The following is an 8945-nucleotide window of genomic DNA, read 5'->3' on the forward strand; positions in this document are numbered from 1 at the left end:
GTATTTGATAGTGATTTCTCTTTGAAGATTATTCTATTCCTTTCCTTCCAGATGTGCCATACAATCATTGATGGACTGACCATCCATAGGTCACTACACCTTGACTTTTGTCTGATTGGCCAGGATAGCAGAAAGTCCAAGACCATTTCGTTCTTAGCCGTGGACCAATTTATCTGGGTGAGGAACCAGTTCCAACAAATTTCAGCCACTAGACAGTTGAAGAGTAAATGGTTGGTTGTCTCTTCGTCTGCACAACACATCACACATCGATTGTTATGACATGTCATGTTCAGATTTATGCATCCAGTTCAAATTCATAATTCACATTGTTTAATTCATTGGTTAATCAGTCATTTTACAAAGAAATTGCATTGTTTGATCTTGTTTAATTTTCTTTCCTTTGTGCATGAGTTTTGTTACCCTTAGTCCTACATGTGATATTCTAGTGAGAAGAATTTATAGATTCAGGGCTTCCCAAGGTTTAAATACCAAGGATATGGAACCTTGGTTGGATAACTTATTCCATGTGCATTTTTTTGTTTCTTCTAATCCAACTAATGACATCACATATCCCCATTCTCCTCATGATGTAGATGAATCGTTGACTAGGGTTACTAGTGACCAATTGGAAAAGATTGGTAATGAGTTTAAAAATCTTCAACAAAGGATGGGTCAACAAGACTCGAATAGTGAGACAATCCTCTTGATTGAAGGATTGAAAAAAATGGTTAAAGGTGATCAGATAGGTATGAATTTGTTGGGTCGCCTTGCTCATATTGCTGACTCTAATATTATTCCAATTAAAAGTTGTGTTGAAGTCCTTGGTTATTCTCAACCTACTAGAAAAGTTAACCATTCCATTCCAATGCCTACATCCTTACCTAGTGTGCCTACATTTACATCTTCTATCATGACTACTCCCACACAAAATTTTAATCCTACACCTGTTAGTCATGGGGGAATCCTATTAATCAATATTCTTACATACCTCCTCTTGTGAATCTTCATTCATGTCACAAGCATCTCCCATACCAACACCATAATGTTCCCCCTCCTTATTCTCAACCTCCAACTACTTACAACAATGTTACTCCTCCATCCCAATCCAATATATCTAATTTCAATCCATTCACCGAAGCAACTATCAATAACCTAGCTCACATTGTTACATCCTTACGACACCAATTGGCTTTCACAACTCAATCCAAGTTCAATGTTCCCATATTTGATGTAGCAAGCCCACTATTTGATGACATTGTCGATGCGATTCGTCCTAAGCATATGTAAATTCCTCAACTGGAGTTCTACAATGGGAAACATGACCCCTTGACTCATGTGAAGACATTTCAATCTTTGTGTGGTGATTTTTCTCATGATCAAAGACTTATGGCCAATTTGTTTACTATAACCTTTAGAGACAAAACCTTGCAATGGTTTTGTTCTTTGTTTCCTTATTCTATTACTTATTTTCAACAATTGGCTAATGTTTTCATTCAACAATTTCAAAATAACGTTGGTCCTAAGATTACTTTGACTGATTTAATTCATTGTAAGCAAGGAGTTAAAGAAAAAGTGACTGATTTTATTAGTAGATATAAACATTTGCATTCACAAATTACATATCTTGTGCTTGATCACGATGTTAAAAAAAAAACATCACTAATTTTCAAAAGGATATTAGAGATAAGCTTCTATTTTATGAGTTTACTTCTTTTACACAATTGTGTGTAGTGCTTCATAATTATCAACTTCAAGTGAGTTAATTGGAATCATCCTCTTGGATGACTTTGGTTGATAATAATGAGAGTTCTCGACAATCGTTTATGAAGTCGAAACCCAACAAAAGTTTCATCAAGATAAATAACATCAACACTCAAGAGGCAACCCAAGAGGCAACCACATGCCTTTGTCTAAATACTATAAAAAAAATTAACTCCTCTTTTTGAGTCTTTGCATAGTATAATTTTGATGTTGATGAATGCTAATGTGTTGCAAGTTTCTCCTGTCAAGCCAATTGACCATTGTAAACGATATCCAGCTTCCCATGACCCTAAATCATTTTGTCAATATCGTTGTCAACTTGGTCATGATATTGAGAAATGTCACCAATTAAGGAACAAGGTTCAAGAATTTATCGATAACAATACTATATATGTAGCTGGTGTGAATGAAAAATGGAACAAGTATGCATCTCCTCCTAACCAAAACCTCCAAAACTTCACCAATCCACTGTTTGCTCATTCTACTAATGTTGTTGAGTTTGAGCCTCTTGCATTCTATCCTAATGACCTTGGTGTAGAATCTAATAATGTTGTGAACCTTGTTGATAAACCTCTACCTACAAAATATCTATGCTACCTTTGATCCTAGTGAGGCTATCGTTGCACCCAATGACCCATTATATATTACTACAAATATCAAAGACAAACTCTCATGAGGGGTGCTCATTGATCCAGTATGTATGGTGAATGTGATTACCAAAGAACGAATTTTTACTCAACAATTGCATCAAGTAACATATGTCAAATTTAATGTTATGGTTAAGGTGTATGATGGTTTCTCTTGCCCTACTATTAGTTTTATCACTCTTCTCCTTAAGGTTGGTACTATGTGCTTAAATTTCACCTTTGTTATTGTTTCTACATTAGATCAATTTCGTGTGAAGTTGGGACATCCTTGGCTCTCTTCCATGAAAGCTATCCCTTCTACAATTCATAAATATTTTGCATTCCCTCATAATGACACTATCATAATGATTAATCATAGACTTTACTAACCCACAACTAAGTATGGAAATTTCACTCTTGATTATTTTTGGCCTAAACAACCCGAGACTTTAAAACCTTGCAATGTCATCCTTTTTCTTATCTGATCAAAAGTGGAAATATGAGATGACAATGACCTTGAGTAAACCTAGAGACCTTATACCCATGGATATTTCTCCTCGTCATAATTGACATAGTATCCTTCCTAATACTTCTATTCCTCCTATATATGCCTCAGTCCCACCTCCTACGTCTTGCAAAGGAAAGCATTTGACATATTTTATGTGTCAACCTATTGGGGTTTCTTTTGTTCCTCCCCCTACAAGGGAAGAAAAAAAGACTATGTTACCTGATCCTCAACCTTTGCAAGCCTCGACTAAAACTTAAAGAAATCATTGTTTGAGATAATGTCGATGAAGACTTCATGCTAAGGCTCGTGAGCTTGCTTCCCATACCATTTCCTCCTTGAAGACACCAAATTTTGACTTAGTCCCATTTGTCCAACCTTTGCCTAACCCTAGGGAAGTTCAACTCAAATCACTTAAATAAAAAATGCTTAATAAAAATGATGGTTCAACTTCTTTTCGTGTGAAAGATCCTATTTTTATTAATTTAGATGGTTATGATGACAATGTTGTTCATTCTAACAATGCTCATTCTAGTGATTTTGATGATATGCGTGAGCTTGTTGAGATTAATCATGAGTTATCTTCATATTTTTCAAAAGCATTAACCCTGGCTCCTAGTGACAAACAAAGTGATTCATCATCAAAGCGTGGTCCTTGTTTAGAACTTGTGGTATCTCCATCTATTGTGCTCAATGTGGCTCCTCTTGCATCTTGTCCACCATCCATAGATGATGTTAAGCAAGATTGGGAGGCAAATGATTTGCTTGATAAACTTCATTTGTGTCATGGATTATCTTTTGTGTGTTTGCATCTTCGTAATGTGCTTCCCCCATGATGTGCTGCTTGATATATTTTTGTGTTATGTTAGGTTCTCTCTAGATGACCCTTGTTACTCTGTTAGTGCAAGGTAATAAAGAGGCCAAAATTGTTAAATTTATGGATCATAATTAAAACTACAGAGATACCGAGCAATATCTGAATATATATATATATATATATATATATATATCTTTAAGTTATCAATTAATTTCTTATGTGCTAGATAACTTCAATAAATAAATTGATTATTTATTCTTGCTCTCACAATATGTATATTGCAGTATATATATTGCACTTAGTATATATATACTGCACACATCATATATAATTCTCTCGCAACCTTTTCCCGATCACACTTGGCAGGCTAATCACCCTGATCGCAGCATATAACCACAGAGGTCTTCATGTAGCATGTAAGTGCAAAGGTCTTCATGCACAATAGTCTAGAATTCACACAAATGTAATAATTTGTGTATCGCAATTATCTACACATTGATATATCTTCAGATTTCCTTAAGGGCCGTGTCCCTTTAACATGAAGAGGTGGCCAGATAAACTTGTATTGAAACACTAACTAAACACGAAGTTACATAATAATGTTATTAATTAAATATAGTAATAATAATTATTATCTAATCAATTTAACAATAATAATAATAATAAATAACATAATGATATATATAATTAAATGTTGAAGGCCTTAAGGCCAATTTAACATTTAATTTTATCCGACTGAAGCTATAAATCATCAACACTCCCTCTTAGCTAGGGAGGATAAAAGGTATTAGGAGCAATATTCATAAATCGTATGATGTTTATCTCGGGACCATAGTTTCAAGATGTGAATTGCCTCTGTCGGAGATTCTATTCACAAACTCTTGAGTGGATTGCCTCTGTCGACGATTCTATCCATAAGCTCTTGTGTGGATTGCCTCAGTCGACGATTCTATCCACAAGCTCTTGTGTGGATTTCCTCAGTCGGCGATTCTATCCATGTTCTCTCACATGGATTGCCTTAGTCGGCAATTCTATCCATGAGCTCTTGCATGGATTGCCTCAGTCGACGATTCTATCCACAAGCTCTTACGTGGATTGCCTCAGTCGGCGATTCTATCCATGAGCTCTTGTGTGGATTGCCATTGTTGACGATTCTATCCACAAGCTCTTACATGGATTGCCTCAATCGACGATTCTATCCATGAGCTCTTGTGTGGATTGCCTCAGTCGGCGATTCTATCCACAATCTTGAGTTATTGTAAGATCATCACCTTCCAATAACCTCAAAAAATACAAGTGGAAATCATTTGGAAGTCGTCACTTCCTTATGATTTACATAGGGCCCATAAAATAATTACTAGTATTAATAATAATAATCAATATTTACAATTTTACCTCATAAGTGCTCAATCTTTATTAGTAAGCTCCCTCTCAATCACAAGGTATCTTGAGTTTCTTCTAGAGAACATATTTTTCTGAACATACGTCTGAATTTCTGACTTTAGCAAGGGACGCTTGTAGTTTAAGTTTGAGAGGATAAGTTCTTGCAATGTGGCCATATTCATCACATATGAAACATTGTACTTTAGAGGAGTCTCTAGGCTTCTTTAATGATCGATTACCATATGTCTTTTTGTCCTTTTTCCTTTTCAAACTAGAGACTAGAACTTGAACATCTTCATCAACGGGTTTCACGATTCCTCTTGATATTAGGTTACACTCTTCTTGAATGCAGTCAACTTTTAGTCTATCAAATTTGGGAAATTTGGATCGAGCACTAACTCCTTGTCTAAAGTTTTCCCATGAGATAGGGAGCCCATTTAGAGTTATCATAGTTAGCTCCTTATTATCATAAATGTGACCAATTGATGAGAGTTGGTTCCTTAATTTTGTTATCCTCATAAAATATGAAGTGATAGTATCTTCTTTACTCATTTTAATATTAGAAAGTTGATTTTTAAGTATGAGGGTCCTGCTCGTGTTGTTAATCTCAAACATGGCTTTCAAGGATTTGAACATACCATATGCAGAATCTAACCTTGTAATGATAGGTAGTAGATGACTCTTTACTCCATCTACTAATAACTCCATTGCTTTAATATTCTTCTTTTCCCACTGACTCTGTTCGTCTTTTCTATCAGGTTTAGAAGGATTCTCTATTATTGTTTTTAACTCATTCTTCCTTAGTATCAACATCATTCGTAGTTTCCATGAATCATAGTTTGAGGCACCTTCAAGTGTGTCTTCAAATTTGATTCCATTCGTCATTTTCAAATACAAACTTTCAAGGAGATATCAATATGATCTTAATCGGATCTTCCTTCAGGCGGTTAGGCTTTATAGAAGGAAACTTGGCTCTGATACCATGTTAAATTTATGGATCAGAATTAAAACTACAGAGATACAGAGCAATATCTGAATATATATATCAATATCTTTAAGTTATCAATTAATTTCTTATGTGCTAGATAACTTCAATAAATAAATTGTTTATTTATTCTTGCTCTCGCAATATGTATATTGCATTATATATATTGCACTTAGTATATATATGTATTGTAGGATATATATATTGCACACATCATATATAATTCTCTCGCAGCCTTTACCCGATCACACTTGGTAGGCTAATCACCCTGATCGCAACATATAACCACAAAGGTCTTCACGTAGCATATAAGTGTAGAGGTTTTCATACACAACAATCTAGAATTCGCATAGATGTAATAATCTGTGTATCACAATTATCTACACACTAATATATCTCCAAACTTCCTTAAGGGCCGTGTCCCTTTAACATGAAGAGGTGGCTAGATAAACCTGTATCGAAACACTAATTAAACACAAAGTTACATAATAATGTTATTAATTAAATATGGTAATAATTATTATTATCTAATCAATTCAACAATAATAATAATAAATAATATAATGATATATATAATTAAATGTTGAAGGCCTTAAGGCCAATTTAACATTTAATTTTATCCAACTGAAGCAATAAATCATCAACAAAAATCACTGTGACTCCTCTATTTGTATCTCAATTCCTATATATGTCATCTCTATGTTACGTCGTACATGTGCTATTGTTGGTAAATGTGATCTTGTGTTGTCTACTTGGGGACGATGCAAAGCATTTAGATCTCCTTTTGGTCTCTTCCATGTTGACTCAAAAAGAGTTATCTTTTGTGCTCTTCTTCCATTATGCTCGTAGTTCCATTGCCTTTGGAGAATGAGGTTAATTCAACAAAATTACTCTTGATATACATTATTTATCATAAATGCATACTGACCTAGAGTTAGTGGATCCCTTATGTGCTTTTTACTATATGTTTTGTGACCATTATCCTTTGAGTTGTCCTTTATAGTAGGTATCTCATTGTGGTAACATCATTGTCTTTTGGATGCATGCTACCTTAAAGCAATTGCTCCCAATAAGGTGTATGCAATCATTGTAACGTGGGGACATACACTTTGCTCAATGTTATACTTTATACACACACTAATGACATGTTTTAAATACTCAAGTTACTTTGCAAACTAAGCCTTTTGCTTTGTAATTTGGTATTTTATTTTCCATTACTCATTGTAAGCAAATCTTACTAGGCCAGTATAGTCATGCTTTCTTTTTCTCTTTCATGTGTTGTCCATTTTATTTTGATATTAGAGTAGTAAGATCCTAAAGTCCATGAGGGCTTGGCGTGTCTTGTCTATTTGATATCTTGGTCAAAGTTTTTCAATGTGACTTTCTACTTTGCCAAGAGCATGGGTGTAGTCTCATACTCATGCTAAAGGGGCGCTAAATGTAGATCGTAATTTGTATCCACATACAATTATATCTAGACCTCACCTTAGTGCTTCATCTTTTGATGCTTGATGACTGTTTTGATTCTGCTCACACCATCCCACAAACTTACATTTTCATTATCTCTTATCTATGTGCCAAAGCTGAGTCCTGATTCTGTGTCCTGGTCCTCTTAACCAAGACCCAAATTTGGTCCTCATAACGGTCACATCAATTGAGTAGAAAATTAGATCCCATGTCGTCCTACTTTGAAAATTCAAATAGTTTTTGGGCAGTTAGGTATAAAAGGAGGTCTACCCCTGTCATTTGAAACCTAAGTCATCTAATGATCTCAATTACACTCTAGCAAATTCAATTCAAGTGAGCAAGTAATCAAACATTGGAGAAGAAGTGAGGTCAAGTTTAAGATGACATCCATGATCGACCTTCTATGAAGACATTCTACAAGACATCCTAAAACCCTTGCATGAGGATTCGAGCAAGCTTCATCAAGGTATACATTTTAACTACAAACATTTCTTTACAAATCTAGCCTTTCTCTCAAAAAGAAAGCATCTTTCTGCAATTTCCATTACAATTATCATTTCAATTTCAAGGTTAATTCCTAAATCGAGGTTAACCCAAGGCAAAACCCTATCCACAACCTTTTCCCTCTGTTTTTGTGTGCGGGGAGTTGACTCAAGAGATGTAGTTAGAGATTTCAACATAGTTGATGACGATGAACATATTTAGATTTTGATAGAGCGAAAAGAAAAGGACCAAGGCGACCTAGCTATTCGGTCTCAAAGATTTTGTCCAAGCTTTTGATAGTGATTTCATTGCATCTCCTAAATTCAAAACAGATCTTACTACCCGATCTAGAAAGGACCATGGCAACCTAGCTACCCGATTTTGAAAAATTAGCCCGAATTTTCAAAAATAGGTTTTGATTCTCTTCTTCTACTCATATCCCTATCCGTGGCTTTGTTTGATGCCTGTAATAGTTTGTTTTTATTGTTTCATCTCAAATATCCATTACTTCATCATAATCCATACAATTGAAATCTAATTTCAACTAAATGAGGGTGGCAAACTAAAACCATTGAATCTAATTAATATTTCAATCCCTTTTCTAATTGGATTGTGGCTAGATCTATTGGATTCACCCCTCTTTCAATGTATTGGGTCTTTAGGTAAGATTAGTGGTTTTATTATGTAAATAAGTGAAACCCTATTTTCCCAACCAATACAACCATATGTCACACTTACCATCTTTCCAACTAAAACATCTAGTTCCATTTCAGTCTTCATCTTTCAACAATCTTAGAGATTATTGCATTTGTGGATTTTTTTGTTAGACATGATTAAGTGGTTATCTATGCAATGTGCAAGATGAAGCAATTGCATTTAATGTACAAGATAAATATGCCATTACAACACCTTGCCATT

The sequence above is a fragment of the Cryptomeria japonica genome, chromosome 9 (assembly GCF_030272615.1).
Source record: "Cryptomeria japonica chromosome 9, Sugi_1.0, whole genome shotgun sequence".
NCBI classification, from domain to species: domain Eukaryota; kingdom Viridiplantae; phylum Streptophyta; class Pinopsida; order Cupressales; family Cupressaceae; genus Cryptomeria; species Cryptomeria japonica.